The sequence below is a fragment of the Rhinolophus sinicus genome, chromosome 4 (genome assembly GCF_057876585.1).
Source record: "Rhinolophus sinicus isolate RSI-liver-muscle chromosome 4, RSI-T2T, whole genome shotgun sequence".
Classification (NCBI taxonomy): Eukaryota; Metazoa; Chordata; class Mammalia; order Chiroptera; family Rhinolophidae; genus Rhinolophus; species Rhinolophus sinicus.
The window spans coordinates 67745868-67763105 of record NC_142504.1 but is presented as its reverse complement, the minus strand read 5'-3'; the positions used below and the strand labels follow the sequence as shown (position 1 = coordinate 67763105).

The window sequence follows — 17238 nt, the reverse complement described above, 5'->3', positions numbered from 1 at the left end:
GTTCTCTAGGAATTGTGCCATTAAAACCAGTAGTGACACTCATCCTAAAATTCATATGGAACCTCAAGGGACTCCGCATAACTAAAACAGTATTGGAAAAAAAACAAAGTTGGACTACTCACACTTCCTGATTTCAAAACTTACTGCAGAGCTACAATAATCAAAACAGTGTGGTACTGACATAAAAACAGATGTATAGTCCAGTGGAATAGAATAAAGAGCCAAGAAATAAATCCTTGCATACATGATGAAATGATTTTTGACATGAGTGCCAAGACCATTACATGGGAGAAAGACAGTCTTTTTGACAAAGGGTGCTAGGAAAACGGTATATCCACATGTAAAAGAATGAAGTTGGACCCTTACCTTAAACCATATACAAAAACTAACCCAAAGTGGATTAAAGAACTAAACATAAGAGCTAAAACTATAAAACTCTTAGAAGAAAACATTGGGAAAGAGCTTTGTGATATTAGATTGGGCAATGAATTTGTGGATATGACACCAAAAGCACAAGCAACAAAAGAAAAGGATAAATTGGACTTCATCAAAATTAAAAACTTTTATGCATCAATGGACATTAATGAAAGAATGAAAAACAACAACCCACAGTATGAGGGAGAATATTTGCAAATCATATATCTGATAAAGTATTAATATCCAGAATATATAAAGACCTTATACAACTCCACAACAGAAAAACAATCTGATTTTAAAATGAGCCAAGAACTTGAATAGATATTTCTCTGAAGATATACATCTGTCCAATAAGCACATGAAAAGATGTTCATGATCACTAGTCATTAGGGACATGCAAGTCAAAACTAAGAGATACAACTTTACGTCTATTAGAATGGCTATTTTTAAAAAGATGGAAAATAATTATTGGCGAGGATGGTGAAAAGTTGAAACACTCATGCATTGCTGGTGGGAATGTGAAATGGTGCAGCTACCATGAAAAGCAGTAGGGAGACTCCTCAAAAAGGTGAACAAAAAATTACCATATGACCCAGCAATTCTACTCCAGGTTATGTACCGCAAAGAACTAAAAGCAGGAACTCAGATAGTTGTACATCAATGTTCAGTGCAGCAAACAACCCAAATGTCTATGAACGGATACATGGATAAACAAAAAGTGATATATCTATACAATGGAATATTATTCAGTCTTAAAAAGGAAGAAAGTTCTGATATATGCTACAACATGTATGAAACTTGAAAACACTATGCTAAGTGAAAGAAGCCAATTACAAAATTGGAATGATTCCACTTACCTGAGGTACCTAGCATAGTCAAATTCATAGAGACTGAGGGGAGGAGGAATAGAAAGTTATTGTTTAATGGGTACAGCGTTTCAATTTGGGAAGATGAAAAATTTCTGGAGATGAAGAGCGGTCATGGTTACACAACAATGTAAATGTATTTAATGTTTCTGAACTGTATACTTAAAAATGGTTAAAACGGTAAATTTTAAGTTATGCATGTTTTATTACAATTAAAAGAAAAAACACAAAACATTAAACAAAACATTAGGGGCAACTGTTCTCACTTTTTTGTAAAATATAAATTAGCATTTTAAAAGTTTCCCCTTCTTCCATAAGGAGCACGAGCCCAGCTAGAAGAGTCTGGTTATTGGTGAGATGAGCACTGCACACGGCCCAGCAGCTCTCATGAGTTAATAAGCAGTCTCAGTTTTTCTTATTCTTAGTCTAATTCCAGCTGAAGACAAGAAAGCATAAGAACACTGATGATCAAATTCAACATATTAATCGGTAACATAAACATAGTAATAACCCTGCAAATTCATCTCACATTGTTTCCTGTGCTGTGCGGAAAGCCTTCTCCCTTCCCCTCCCTCACTCATATTCAGCAGTCATGGTAACTATTGCACTTGTGAGGCAGACATGTGTTCCCACCTCCCTGCGGGGCAGAGGAGGGTGTGTCCACGTGGTCAGGTGAGTCAGCCTGAAGGGAGTTGGTGAGCATAGTGGGGTTGAGACCAGACACCAGAGCTAATGCAGGAAAAGTGGGGGCAGCAGCTCTAAGCAGGAGGTAATGGGTGTAGCCAGGACATGTTAGCACCCCATCCCAACACCGGGGAGCTTCAGACACACAAAAGGGAGCTTCCTTGCAGTCATGCAGCTGAGCCTGGAGAACTTGGGGAACCTTGGTTAAACACAAAATAGAGGACAGGAAATGGGCTTCTAAATGGTAAAAAGCTGACAGAGGTGAAGCCTAGTTTTAAATTCACAATGCAGAGTCTTTGAGCCTGTGCAGATACCCCATAAATGTTTGATGAATGGGAACAAGCAGGCATGAACATCCAGTCCTAGTCCTGCTTCAAGGCCACGCTCAAATGTCACCTCCTTTGAGAGGCCGTCTCTCTTAGCCTGCCTGCTGTGTTCTCTGGTGTAGGTAGTGTCTGTTACTGCTCTTAGCAGAGGGTGGAGGAGAGGGAGGCAGCATGATCTGTATATTGGGCCTAACACAGGCTGCATTTCAGGCCCTGCTTTGCCAGAAGCTGCGTGACTGGGGACAAGTTTCTTAAACTCCCTGAGTTTCCTCCCTTGGAAAGCAATCATTCCTACCCCCTAGAGTTATTATGAGCATAATATATATATATAAATAGATGTCCGTAATGAGCACACAACACTCAATAAATAGAACCTACTGCCATGGCTGTGGTGATCACATCTCCATTTTACTAGAAGACTGAACCCTCCTGGGAGGGAGGGAATATATCTGAGCCTCCACTCTCTCCTCACGCAGTGCACACAATTCCTGGTCCAGTGAATGAATGAATGAGCAAGTGAGTGAATGAATAAATATTGAATCAACCTATTGTCCATGGGGCCCTCCTAAGATAGAAGCAGATAGGCACTAAGTCTCTTTAATTCTAAGTAAACCCAAAGCAAACACTCACCATTTCTTGGCAGGTGATAGCCACCCTGAGTCAGTTCCTGGGGACTTCAGAACACTGAAACCTCGCAAGTCACCCTTAAACCAAAGAATTTCTGAAAAAAAAAAAAAAGCCTCTTGGCTTCCGTTTTGGATTTCAGTGATGTTTGTTTTTTCCAAAGCTCCCATGACCTTTCATAATATCTGAAACATGATATTCCCAGCAGATTTTGTCATCCCTCCTACTTTTAGGAAAATATCAAGAGAATAATGTTACTTCTATTCTGTCTTTCTGTCGGTTTAATAGTGACAAGATGTCTGTTTATTAACTATAAACAAGTGGTGCTCAGCTGGGGGTGGGATTTTGCCCCTCAAGGGCCGTTTAACCATGTCAGGAGCCATTTTTAGTTGTCATGAATGTGGGGGAGGGAAGTACTACGAGTATGTAGCGTGCAGAGGCCGGGGATGCTGCTAAAAATCCTACAATGCACAGGATGGTCCCTGGGCAAAGAATGATCAGGCTCAAAGTGTCAATAGTGCGGAGGTCGAGAAATCCTACTGTACAAGTAAATTAAAACAGGAGAAGAAAGGTAGTCACTTAATGTTAAATGATAATTTAAAAAATAAAATAAAATCGTGACTCTCATACAGATAAAAAAGGAACCCATGATAAACATTTTATTTAACTCATGAGAAAACAAATCTTAAAGCTAGTTCAAGGGGAATCTGAAGAACAAATTTATAGATCAGGTGTATTGAAATTAATATGCAAACTGAGGCAAAACTCATTTTCCATAGTGGGGGAGGGAAGTAAATTGAACCTCTACCAGACAGGACATAATTTGCATCTCTATCAGTCTTGGACAACACAAAGAATTGTAAACAGTTCCCATAGAACCAAGATCACAAGGAAGGGCTGCTATAGACACTGAGAGGGCCTGCTTGTCAGAATTAAATGTTTGCTCAGTCAAGGTCAATTTAGTGTCATTTTCAGATTAAGGACTAATTGGAAGAAATGTTTCAACATGAGAGCATTGACGTCTATTATTGTCCCATCCATCAAACCCACAACCCAAAGCTGGGTCTAGATTCCTGAGACTGAAGTCCATGGCCTTACTGAGATTTCACTTGCTGAAGAGCTGGTGCAAGTCAGTGATGGGTGGGGTGAGCAATTTCTTTAAAGGCTGCAGTCTTAGAAGTTCTATCTTGATCTACTTCCTGCCTCACAACTCTGCCACGTCATCAGGAACATGGATGGCCTCATCTGGTTGTTTAGAGGGGAGTTTCTCAAACTTCAATGTGCATATGAATCACCTGGGATTTTGCGAAAAATGCAAATTCTGATTGGGTAGGTCTGGAGTGGTGTTTGACACTTGGCATTTCTAACAAGCTCTGGATTAGACCAGCCAATACTGCTCATTTATGAAAACACTTTTGAGGAGTAAGGGTTAGAGGGAAGAAATTTATTTATTACAAGGTGAGACATAAACTCCACGAATAAGTATGGTTACAGATCTCACCAGTCTCCTGAGCTGAAAAATAAGCCTTTGAACTTCTGCAAACACCTGAAGCAGCAGAATCTGAAAGACACTGGACCAGACTAGGGTTCTGGGATTTCTTCTAGGTGAGGAAGGCACACATCTCAGGAAGAAGGGCGAGGGGAATGCTGGTAGAAGATAAGGTTGAACAGAAAAAGACTTCAGAAAACCATGAAATGGGGAGTAAGTGCCAGCCTAGGAAGCCTAGCAAAGCGAGGGAACTTGGAGTCAGACTGGGAGCTAGGAGCCACCCAGTCCATGTGCAGCTTTGGGACAGTTACCTGACCTCTTCAAGAAACAAGAACGTATACCTTCTCTGGGGAACAGCATACACTCAAAGTGAGTAGGGCAATGCTCAGAGCCAGTCAGTAACAGGACTCTCATTCCATGTCATCCGGAAGCTTCACTTGGAGCCTATAGGTATCCAAGAGATTCGACCTACTGACAAGTACTCAGCTAGAGAAATGGAGGATGACTCTTCTTCAACTTTTCTCCTTATAACTTTCCTCCTTCCAGAAGTAGCCTCCAGAAAGCAGGGAGGAGGATGTCTCTAATCCTTATTGCAGCTGTTACCACAGGTGTGAGCCGGAGACAGGCTGAGGAGCTCTTAGAGGGTGTAGATGGGATTGTATTCTCTATCAGGTGCACCAGAAGTCAAATCTGAAGCAGCAAATTGGACCTGGGCACTGTTAAATTAATTAAACAAGGACACCATTAGACCCAAGCGGCTTTAATGCCATGGTATTCTATGTAAGCAAACCAAAATCTAAGCCTGTAACATGCCTCAAGGTTACAATGTCAGAACTCTAGGGACAACCAATCACAAACAGCTCACTAGGATTTAGGCTATAGCTAATTAATAATTTCCTTACTTTGCTTCAGCACTTTCTCTATAGGTCTTTCCCCTGACTCCTGCTGGCAGAACGCTAAGCACTTCCGGTTTGGTGCTGCCCCATTCAAGCCGATTTTTGCTCAAATTTTAGCATGCCTCACTTTATCTTTCAACAACACAAACCAGACAAATACATGCTTCTTACAATATATTTTACTTTGGAGGAGCAGTGTGTAGTCTTTGCTCTATATCGTTTTTCTTTTCTTTTTTTTTTAATGAAAGGCATATTTATATTTTTCCAGTAAAAACAATAACTTGGGCTTGGCTAACCGAGTGTTGCATTATTGAGAGAACCTGATTTAATGTGCAGATAAAATGATTTATAGTTAGCACAATTACTCATAGGTAAAAGAATGATTCCAGGATGCATGAAAATAACTTATAGAGACATCTTGTTCGACAATCACTCCACTACTTGCTTAAGCAATCCCTTCCCTCACAGACAGTTCAAATATAAACTTTACCTCATTCCCCCTAGATCACAACATACATCAACTTAGTGAAACATGAATTGAGGATTTTGACAACATTGCAATATATGTTGGATTGGTGATAGAGACCAGCCTTTTACAACACGAACACTTTCAGAAAAGGCACCAAGTAGAAATCAGTGAAATTTATGTTTGTTCACAATATGAATATAAGGGTACCAAAAAACTGAGTTTGTGTCATTTCAATTAATAACTTGCTGGGTTTAAATATGCAAAACCACATTTTTATTTGCTCACGATTATGAAGGTTGAAAGTAGCTGGATTCTTTAAGCTGTGTAAGTAAGTGGGTTTACACTGATGAGGATATAATAGTAACTTTAAGCAATTGAACAATTCTAGGAAGGGTTGAGAAAGAGTGAAAACATGTTGAATCTCAACAGGAAAAGAGCATTTTATACGGAGACTCATCATTAGGCTGATGGCAGTGATGCAAAGACTATTCAGTACTCCATTTGGGGATTTACTTTGGAAAATTCACTTTTAGTGCAGGCACTGGGAAACTCTCATTGGAAACACTACCAAAAGATAATGAGTGGGCATGTCTATATTGTCTTCAATTTAATCAGTTGTCAGCATTTCAATTCAAGAGTTTTCCCCAGATCCCTAGATTTTTATCTTTCTGGAAGATTAGGAAGACCTAGTCACATGGTCTTTATGGCCATGGCCATGGACATGAACCCAGTCACCCTATTAGATGGTCTCCCCTTCATCATGATGGTCCAACCACCCATGGTCTTCCCACATGAGGCAAAGGTCAACTGCTAATTATCTTGTGGTCATCATGTTTTTTTAATTACTTACAGAGCTATCAGGAAATGAAATAAATCTTGTACCCACATTCTATCAAAACCAAAATACATCATTGTAGGGGAAGAAAAGTTTTCCTCCACCCTCTTAGGGTCCTTAGCTGGGTCTAAAAATTAAACTGACAAAAGACAGATTAACAGGAGAAAATATACAAATTTGTTGAATATAAGTTTTAGGTGACACAGGACCCTCATAAGGAAATGAAGAGCTAAAGAAACAGTGAGACCTGAGTACATTTCTGCTGTGTTTAACGAAGAGTGCACAGTGGTGGAGGAACATGACAGGTTAAGGAGTATGAGGTAAGTGTAGGAAACTGGGGAACCTTAGGAAGGTCTGTTTGTTAGGATTCTTCTCAAGTCCTCTGTCTTCAGACATAAGATTCTCCTTTTCTCTGGGTATACAGAGGGCACATCTCACATGACAGTTTTATGACCTGTTTCAGGACAGAAGGATGGAGGAAGGTCAGAGTGACTTGTTTCTGCTGTTAATTCAAACTCTTCCAGCTTAATATAGTCAATATGCCACGGTGCCATCTTTGGGGGTAGCATGTCCTGAACCCCATCCTTAAACAGGATTGGGAGGTACAGTGGGGAGTTTATATTTATTTGGAAGTGAAATATATTCCTAGATTTTTAACACACAAAATACCTATGAACTTCCATCTCTGGTGTCACCCTACTATTTAAAAAATGTTTTCCTTAATACAAAAGATCCTACTGACATGTCAGCTAAATGCAGTATGTGGCTATTGTTTGGTTCACGATCTAAAGAAACCAACCCTAATGAAACAATTTTGAGACAATCTAAAGTTTAAACAGAGACTGAGGTTTAGATGATATTGAGAAATTATTTTTGATTTTTCGGTGGGGTGGGGGGTAATGGTATCTTTGTTGTGTTTAAAAAGTTTTCATCTGCTAAAGGAACACAACAGAATGTTTACAGGCAAAAAAACATGATTTCTGGGATTTGCTCTAAAATATTCCAGAGAATACACTCCTTTGAAAAATTTCCATACTAAATGGTTTAAGAAATAGTGTCTACCCCACCTGTCTAGGAGTCTGTGAGACCATTATCATGCAAAGTAGCTTTTGGTTCCTTTCACCCTTTGTTCTCTTTGTTCTCCTCAAAACTGCTGCAGATAAACCCTCCTGCGATAGTATTACTAACTTTCTTTGTTATGTTGGAAAACTTTAAAATAGCACAATTCCTTTGACTATATTAATAGACCATCTGACAGTATTTTTTGTTTAAAATATTTATTTTTAAATTTTATTACAAGTTTATATTTATATAGTATGTATTTATTTACATATAATAATTAAATTATAAGTTAAAATTTAAAAGGATATTTGTTTTTAAATGAGAGTATTTGTAGTTCTGGAGGACTTTTATCTCTGTTAGGCCTTCGTACAAGCCATTTCAGGCTGAAATCATCAGCAGTGGCTTAACCATACCCCAGGCACACTCTTGAAGAGAAATTTCCTCAAAGGTCTCTTCCCACCATGCCTTAGTCTCCTCAGTGAGCTCAATAACACAGACTGCAGATGCACTCAGTGATGAGGCTCACACAGGGCACCCAGGCCACAGGGACGACTGAGAAGCCACTTGTATTCTGATGATAATCACAGGAACTGAGATTTTCAATATACTCATCTTTCAGTCAGTCTAATTCCAGACAAGAGCTTACTTGAGAAATTCCCTGAAGCTAAAAATGATCCTTTCCTAGATCTACAAATTATAGTTCTCTATTCGCATGTCTGACACGATTATCTTCCTAAGAGGCATATATGCCAACACTGCCCTTTGCATCCGCCAGTCCAAGTTTTAAATTCTTTAAGAAAAACCACATTTAAATGAGTCAATCTGAACCCTACTACCACACCAGGGAAAAATGGAAGCTAACTCACTTGTCAAGGGAAGATGCGGAGCTTTTCGTAACGGTAGGACTAAATGCTATATTATTGCCCTCAACTCAAACCTTATCTTATAGTCTTTCTTCAGTCTCCTTAAGAGTATTGTAAAAGACCCTCAGCCTTTGGTTCATACATTACGGGACAAAACTGTATCATTTGCATCACAGGCACAGACTGCCCTCTACCTGAGTGGGAGAAGTGGTGGGTAAGGTATACATCGCTAGACAGATGTTCTTAACAAGCTGTGCGAACTGGGGAAAGTCTCTTAACACTCCTAGATCCCCTCTGTGGTACATATGAGTGAGAAACTGAATATACAAATGGACAATGACCAGACCATATATAAAAATAGAACTCTGACCCATATCTGCAACATCTAGCTCAGGAAATAACCTATTATAGATGACAACCAGCCTAGGAAGCCAACATACTATCTACCACAAGACTTATAGTAAGTAAGACCACTATTTCTAGCAAAGAGTCCAGAAAGCCAAGCAATAACCTCTGTAATAATTTTGGCCCCTAAATGGCCAAGACTTGATTAATAACTGACAGTTTTGCTGATTTTGGTGCCTACTTCCAACTTAAGACCAACCAGAGAAAGCCAAATATGCCCCCCTAATCAATCACATAGGATGTCGCACTTTTAGTTAACCCTCCTATAGCTCCCCCATGCCCACAGCCTATGGTCAGGGTATACCTTGAAACTCTCTCCTTATTTCATTAAAAAATTTTTTTCACTCCTCTGCCTGACTTCAAGTCTCTGACAAAACAGGAGTGACGGTGGCTGACTTCCTTGCAAGCTCTGACTAAACAGCCTTTGCTTGTTTTTATTTTAGTGGTCTTAATTTATTTTCACATGAGAAAAGCGTAGACCAAATGATTGCTCTATAGGCTAAATGTTTTTGGATCTTATAAAAATATACATTCATTCAACAAATATTTACTGAGCTGTGCTAGATTGCAGAGCTATTTGGTGAGCTTCAAGTCTAGTGATGGAGAATATCATAAATCAAACAATTACACAAACAAATGTAAAATTGCAACTGTGACAAGGACCCATGCATGATGGTAAGAGAGCCTAAGGTAATTGGCCTAGTCAATGGAAAAAGGGAGGAATTCTCAAAGAAAGTGGCACTTATATATACTGAGATTTGAAGAGGATAAGAGTTTACAAGGTTAAGAAAAGGAAGGAAAAATAAGGTCCAGGCTGAGGTCACAGAGTGGGAGGAAACACAGAGAGTATAAGGACCTGAAGCAAGGTGAGCCGGGAAGTAGCGCAGAGAGCAAGGGGGGACACTGCCAGATGAAGTTAGAGAGAGAGAGAGGGACCAAACCACACAAGGGCTAGCAGGCATTATTAAGAAATTTTGTCTCTATCTGAAACTAACGACAGCTATGTAGTAGCTAATACTTACTGAAAGCTAACTATGTATCAGGCACACTTCTGAAGGCTTTAGAGATATTTTACACTTACAGTAACATCTTTTTTATTAAAAGTGAAAAAAAAATAACCTAGCAAGAGGTAGATAAGATTGGTAGAAGTGGAGACAGTGGACAGGTATATGTGAAATTTATAATGTACAAATCAGAAAACTTGGCAATGAAAATGAGAAAGGAGGAGATTTTAAGGATGACTTTGAACATTTTGTCTTTTGAAATGGATAGATTACATTGCTCACTAGGATCAGGAATACCAGAAGAGGACAGACTGTGGATGTGTTGAATCAGAAAGGCGTGAGATGCCTGAAAGAAGATTCTAAGGAGCTGGTTGTGGTAGGCAGAATGACCCCAAGGATGGCCACATCCTGATCCGTGGATCCTGTGGATAGACATCACCTTACACGGTGCAAGGGGATTTGCAGATGTGATTAAGATTAGAGCTTTAAGGGATAGTCTTGGATTACTATGTGAACCCAACATAATCACATGAACCCTAAAAGCAAAGAGATTTTCTTAGCTATGACACACCAAAAATACAAGCACCCCTCCAATAGAGTAAATGAATTTAGTTAAAGTTAAAAACTTTTGTACATCATAGGACTCTATCAAGAAAGTGATAAGAATGGGAAAAAAATATTTGAAAACCATATGTCTGCAAGGTTCTAGTATCCTGAATATATAAAGAATTCTTACAAGTCAACAATAAAAAGACAAAAACCCAATTAAAAATGGGGCAAAGGACTTGAATAGACATTTCACCAAGAAAATCAATAAGGACATGAAAATATGTTTAACATTGTTAGTCTCTAGGGAAATGTAAATTAAATCCACAATGAAATACCACTAGGATGGTTACATTGTGGGGGAAGAAAAACAAGTATTGATGAGGATATGGAGAAACTGGAATCCTTGTATATCACTGGAAAACATTTTGGCAGTTCCTCAAAAAGTTAAACATGTGACCCAACAATTCTACTCCTAGGCATATACCTAAGAGAAATGAAAATATATGTTTATATAAAAACTTGTACACACATGTTCACAGAAGCGTTTTTCACAATAGTCAAAGGTATAAACAACTGAAATATTCATCAACTGATAAATGTAATGGCAAAAATCTGGTACATTCATACAATGGAATATTATTCGGCCATAAAAAGGAATGAAGAGCTAATATGTGATACAACATCGGTGAAACATGCTGAGTGAAAGAAGCCAGGCACAAAAGATCACACATTACAGGATTCCATTTAAAAGAAATGTCCAAAACAGGCAAATCCATAGAGACAGAAAGCAAATTTGTGGGTGCCAGGGAACAGGCAGAGTGGAGACTTAGAAATGACTGATAACAGGTACTGGCTTCCCTTTGGAGTGCCGGAAATGTTCCAAAATTGGGTAGTGGTGATGGTTGCACAACATTGTGAACATACTAAAAACCACTGAATTGTATAGTTTAAAATGAGAATTTCATGTTATGTGAATTCTATCTCAGTAAGAAAAAAAAATTGCAAAAATAAAAAGGTGGGGAGTGGCGGAAAGCCGAGAATTTTCTGACTGCAATCAGAAAAAAAGTGAGGCTGAAGGAGAAACCAGAGATTTGAAGCATGTGAAGTCCTCAATACACCGTTGCTGGTTTGAAGAGGGAGACAGCAGCCCGACAGCATGACAAGGAATGCAGGAGGCCTTAAGGAGCTGAGAGGCTCCCAGCTGACAGCCAACAAGGAATCAGGGAACTCAAGGACTACACCCTCAAGAAACTGAATCGTACCAACAACCTGAATAAGCAGGAAGGAGTTTCATCCCACAAGCCTCCAGGAGGAATGTGACCCTGCTGCACCTTGATTTCAGCCTTCCCTATGGAAGAAGACCCTGCTGAGCCACACTGTAACTGCGTTTCTAACCTACGTAACTGTGAGATGATAAATGGATATTATTTTAAGCCACTAGACGAATACATTGGATCATTTTTATAGAGGGACTGAGTACAATGTGATCGTGGGTGCCAAAGGAGCAGGGAGGGCAAGACGATGAAGGAGCCTAGGATGGAGCCCCAGGGATTGCTTCCGCTGGTGGCCAGATGTAAACAGGAGGAGGAGCCATGAGGCACAAGGAAAAGGAGGATTGTAATTGGTCATTGTCCATGGTAGCGAGAGCCGGTGGTGGTACTCAGTGGTAGTGTGGAGCCAACCTTTCACAGGGTAGGCCTTCTGTTCCTAGCAAACTTCCTGGAAGACCCTATGAGAGCTGGTGAAACAGTTGTTTTTAAAGTTGAAGGAAGAGACATTCTAATAGTTCACAGGGCAATCAAAATTCATGAGAAAGATAATGGAGACATCAAATTTCTGACGGAAGGAGATAATAATGCAGTTGATAGAGGCTTGTACAAAGAAGGCCAGAACTGACTTAAAATGAAGTCAGACTGTTTTTACCATATATTGTTATAGTCACCATAATGAATGACTATGCAGAATTCAAGTATGCTCTGTGGCTGTAATGGGCTCATGTGTGTTACTTAAACGTGAATCCTAAAATGAGAACCAGTCGCTGGGACCAGAAGAAAATGAATTGTGTTGAAAAGAGAAAAAAAAACTAATATATTTGAAATGTTCCACTTTCTGTATAAAAATAAAATGTGGAGATGTTTTCATCTTGTCCAAATAAATGATTCATCAGTTAAAAAAAATAGAGTGCTGTTTTTGCAATGTTTTTAGTCTCAGACAACAGAATTCATACTAGATGATATAAATAAAAGAGATTTATTGAAAGTCACAGGCAACTCAGAATTATTAGGAAAGGCAAGGAAACAGACTCTAAGCTGAACTTCCAGGAGTAGCTCCCAAAGCCACATTGCAGAGTTGGTCCTCCAAAGGAGGACGTGCCCACATTGTGAGGGACGTGCTGAGGGGAAGCCACACCCAGCTGCTGGCCTCAGAACCCTCCTGCCACCACCACAGAGCACACCAGCACAGAAACCTCAAGACTGCCTGTCTACCATTTTCTCAGTTTCAAATGGCAGTTCTCTGAGAGGACGTCTGATTGGTGAAACCTAAATCCCATCTGTAAACAGTGGTGGCAAGGGAATATGGAAAATGTTGTTTATAGCTTTCTATCCTCTGCCAAGAAGGGATGCGAAGAGGGGAGTGGAATGAATGTTGCGGGAGCCAACCCACTGTATCTTCCACAGAGCAGGGGGAGGGAGTGGTTAGGTGAGCGGTGTCAGATGATGCCAAGAAAACAAGTGCAATGAAAACTGGAGAGCACTTCTTGAACTCAGTGATCACTGGTTACCTAAACAAGAGCTGACCAGTGCATTCACAGAATTGGAGCTGTTGAAAATTGAATGCAAAGGATGGAAATTAAGCCAGTGAGAATAATCAAGAATTTTGAGAAAACTGGCTATAAAGAAGAAAGAAATAGGGCAGCAGCAGCTTTGGGGGAGGGGGTGGGGGGGTTTCCTTTTTTTTCCGTCTGACTTGGATTGGTTTGGTTTGCAGATATTTAAAAACTGATGATAAAAAAGCCCTTTGGGAAGGAAGGGTGGAATATAAAAGATGACAGGAGTGTTCGCTTTGGCAGCACGTATACTAAAGATAAAAGGAAGGGTGCAAAGCAAAAAAAAACAAAGAATGACCCAGGATGTGAGGTTTCTGGATGGCCAGAGGGGTGGGGGGCAGTTGGCACCCAGAGCCCAGGTGGGGAGTGGTCCCATGCTTGGAGGAAGACTAGATTCTCTACGTAGAAAGATCAGAATGGTAAAGGTTAAAGGATGTTTGCAGAGACAGTAGCAGACAGACAAGGGCATATCCATCTGGTGACTTCTATTTTCTCTGTGAAGTGGGATGTTCAGTTATCTACCAAAATGGCGGAGGAGGAGTGGGCATTTGAGACTGAGGAGGGGTGGTGTTTGAATGATCATCAGAAGAGTGAGGGGGTGAGGTAACCAGAGAATCATTCTATGGAGCATGGTAATCCCAGTGCATGGTGGGACCAAGAGGCTCTGGTGTGTAAATTCTTCCAGAGCAGAGGGTATACACGAGTACGTATGTATATATATATATATATATATATATATATATATGTAGATAGATGATAGATAGATAGATAGATAGATAGACAGATAGATAGACAGACAGATAGATATAGATATAATTTTATAATTAATATTTTTATTTTATAATATTTTTATATATAATTTTTTTTTGTCTAATCTATGATTGGGGTTTTGCCAAATAGGTACAACAAAAAGGAAAAAGAGCTAGGGAATTTGTTCTGTGAAAGCTAAGCTGGTTGAAGGAAAAGCAAAGAAAGGAGAGCTGATAGAATGGAAGAAGTAGAGCGGCCACTGCACTGGGAGGCCGGGTGAGAGCAAGGAGTCCTTGTGGGGAGGGAGGTAAGCACGCAAAGTGCAGAAGAAGAGTCCATGCTCAGAGAGTGGTTCTGCTGATTTAATGATGCACAATATTTTTGAATGCTACTATTCCCCAGGCCTTGTAATAGACTAAAAGATAAAGGATCCCAGTGAAAGTCTAATGCTGATGACATGTCAGCAGGGGGCAGATTTACCATGAAGCCATGACACGTAAGCTTCAGGGCCCCTTACTTGCAGGGCTTCTTCTGAGGCCTTGGGAGGGGCCCTAGTAATCTTATTTGTTATTTTGCATTTATGTACAAAGTTTGGGGCCCACATAACTGGGATCCACCCTGGGCTCTCCCAAGGCCTCAGAAGAGGCCATACGAATGAGGAATCCCCAAGTTGAAGCTTCCTTAGCGTCACAGTAACTCCATCCCTTCACATCGTCCAACTATAATGAAACAAATGGATATGATCTAGTGTCAAGAATGTGGCAATTAGAATAAAGTTGGAATTGTAACGTCTGCCTCTTACTGGTTAGAATATTGCCTAATATGACTGAGAGTAAGTCTCTACCTGTGTGCAGGTAGACTGTAAGGTGTCTGCCATGACCCTATGACTTGTCCCAACCAGTAGGATATGACAAAGCTGATGGGATGTTGGTCCCACGATTGTTATGTTATACAAGACTTCATCTTGTATAAGACTTGCTCTAGAGGCTTGCTCTCCTCAAAAGGTTTGAAGAAGCAAGTTACCATGAGATCTGTATCTGCAAAGAATTAAATCCTTCCAAAAATGTGCATGAAGCAGACCCTTTCTCTATTAGAGCCTCCAGAACCAACCAAGCTGTGCCTGGACTCCTGATCCATAGAAACAGACATAGTAAATGTGTGTGTTTTTAAGCCACCGACTTGCTACATAACATAAAAAACAAGTAGAATATGTAAACATAAGGATAAAAGCATTTGCTTTGCCAGGTTGATGTGAGGATGACATGAGATATATGAGAATGGCCACCACAATTCCAGGCACCAGTGGACACTTCCCCTTCTGTCTTTCCAGGGAATCTTACAGTCATAGTAGGAAGTCACTCATTCCAACTCAGAGACCAGAAAAGCAAGAGAGTAGTATGTCATCTGGATTTTGAATAATTAGCAGGATGTTTCTTTGTGGAGAATGAAAGGAAAAGGAAGAACAAAGCAAAGGTAAAGAGTCACCCCAAGTAAGATCACGCAGCCATGGTGTAGGTTTCACTGGAAAATGTTATGTCATGAGAAACCTGACAAGGTAGTTTCGGACTAGATCATGGAGACTATTGATCATTAAGCTGAGAATATTTTAATATTTTAAATTAATCACATGTACATTTTTCCCCAAATTGAATAGGAAACTAGGGCATTTAGTCAGATTTAAATTCCAGTTTAGCAATTGTAGAGTACCTTATCATTAAAACTTAAATCTTATTCTTTACTCAGATAAAGCTGATATTTAAATGACAGCAAGAACTCCAAAGAAAAACTTTCTTACATATCCCTTTATCCACTGTGATGCTCTGTATGTGAGAGAGAGAGAGAGAGTTGTAGGGAGTCTCTCTCGTATCTCCAACTGTCCAGAGTGAAGGGACCCAGATACCAAGCTCTGAAATCCACTACTGAGTTTGTACCAAGGCCTTCATTTTCAAGATCTGCTGCCTGCTCACAACTGACAGACTGAGAGCAGCAGGGCACTAAAGCAGGCCCTTCCTGGGAGTCTAATGGGCAACTCTGACTCAGGAATTTGTCAGCAGCCTTGATGAACTTCCCTGAGAATTTCAAAGCAGTCTGGAAGCTTGCGTCTGTACGTCTTTCCCTCCACCTTCCTCCACTCGTGCTCAGACCTGTACTGTGGCCTGATGGCTCTTTCTTTCTCTCCTACCTCCCTCCCCATTATTTCTCCTAAAAAATTTCTGGCACAATTAACCCTGTCATGGCATCTACTTCTTGGAGGACTCAAAATAACACAGTGAAGCAGAAATGGTTTGAGAAACAGGTGGTAAGATCAGCATCCTCAGGGTCATCCATCTAGACTGGCCCATCCGCCTCCCAGCAGGGAGGAGCTTGCCCAACTGGTCAGCTGGTGTAAGGTAGCGGCTCAATTGCTTAAGATTTCATCAGTAGTGACCTGAGAAATATTCTGATGGAGGGGAATGCTGTGGTAGGTGCCACAATGCAGGCATTTTTTAAAATACAAGAAAAAATGCCTACTAAGATGGCAGCATGGGCTGGATACTGCTAAGTTGATTTGATGCCCACAAGAAGAGACAGAGGTCTGTTAATCTAAGGTTTCTGTGACAGTTTACAATGGGTCTTTATCTCCTTCAGAGCAAGGACAGACACAGCCTAGATGTAGATTGAAGACCACATTGTTAGAGTCCAGGAGCCCCAGAGAGGTGGTTTCAAGGCTTAGGCAAGGCAAGTCTGTTCTGCAAAGGCCAGGGCCCTGGTGGGGAAAACCGGGGATCCAGAAATGTGGGACAGGAACATCTAGATGGATGGCCCTGAGGATGCTGATTCTACACTGCTCCCTGGGCCCCCTAGGCCTAAAATGTGACCCACCCTGCCCTAGTGAGGTCTAGTACTTAATGGTGAGCTGGCAGATGCTGCAGAGGCCCCACCTCCATAAGACAATAGGTGCCCCACCTCTTCTCCAGGCTTCAGGGATGTGTGTTAGCAAAGACTTTCAGTGTGGAAAAGATTCAAAGCTATTACATCTTAAACTTTACCCAATCTCATCTTATTCCTTGCCTTGCAAGACACACCTTAAAATCAATCCAGGCCATAACGCCCTCTGTAATACCCTTTCCTAATGTCTTCATTTTGAGACAATAGTAGACTGACAATGTGCTGTTTTCCCTGCCTGTTACAG

General features: G+C 40.4%; 1 long non-coding RNA gene across 9 annotated transcripts in view; it reads right to left on the bottom strand.

The window, feature by feature from the left end:
• Positions 1–17238, bottom strand: part of LOC148758399 (uncharacterized) — a 245337-nt gene that overhangs the window by 38480 nt on the left and 189619 nt on the right. The window contains exon 2 of one of the 9 annotated variants that reach the window (XR_016021142.1): positions 2924–3014. The exons of the other annotated variants lie outside the window; for them this stretch is intronic. This is a non-coding gene — a long non-coding RNA (uncharacterized LOC148758399). The remainder of the gene's footprint in view (positions 1–2923; positions 3015–17238) is intronic. 9 annotated transcript variants of the gene reach the window in all.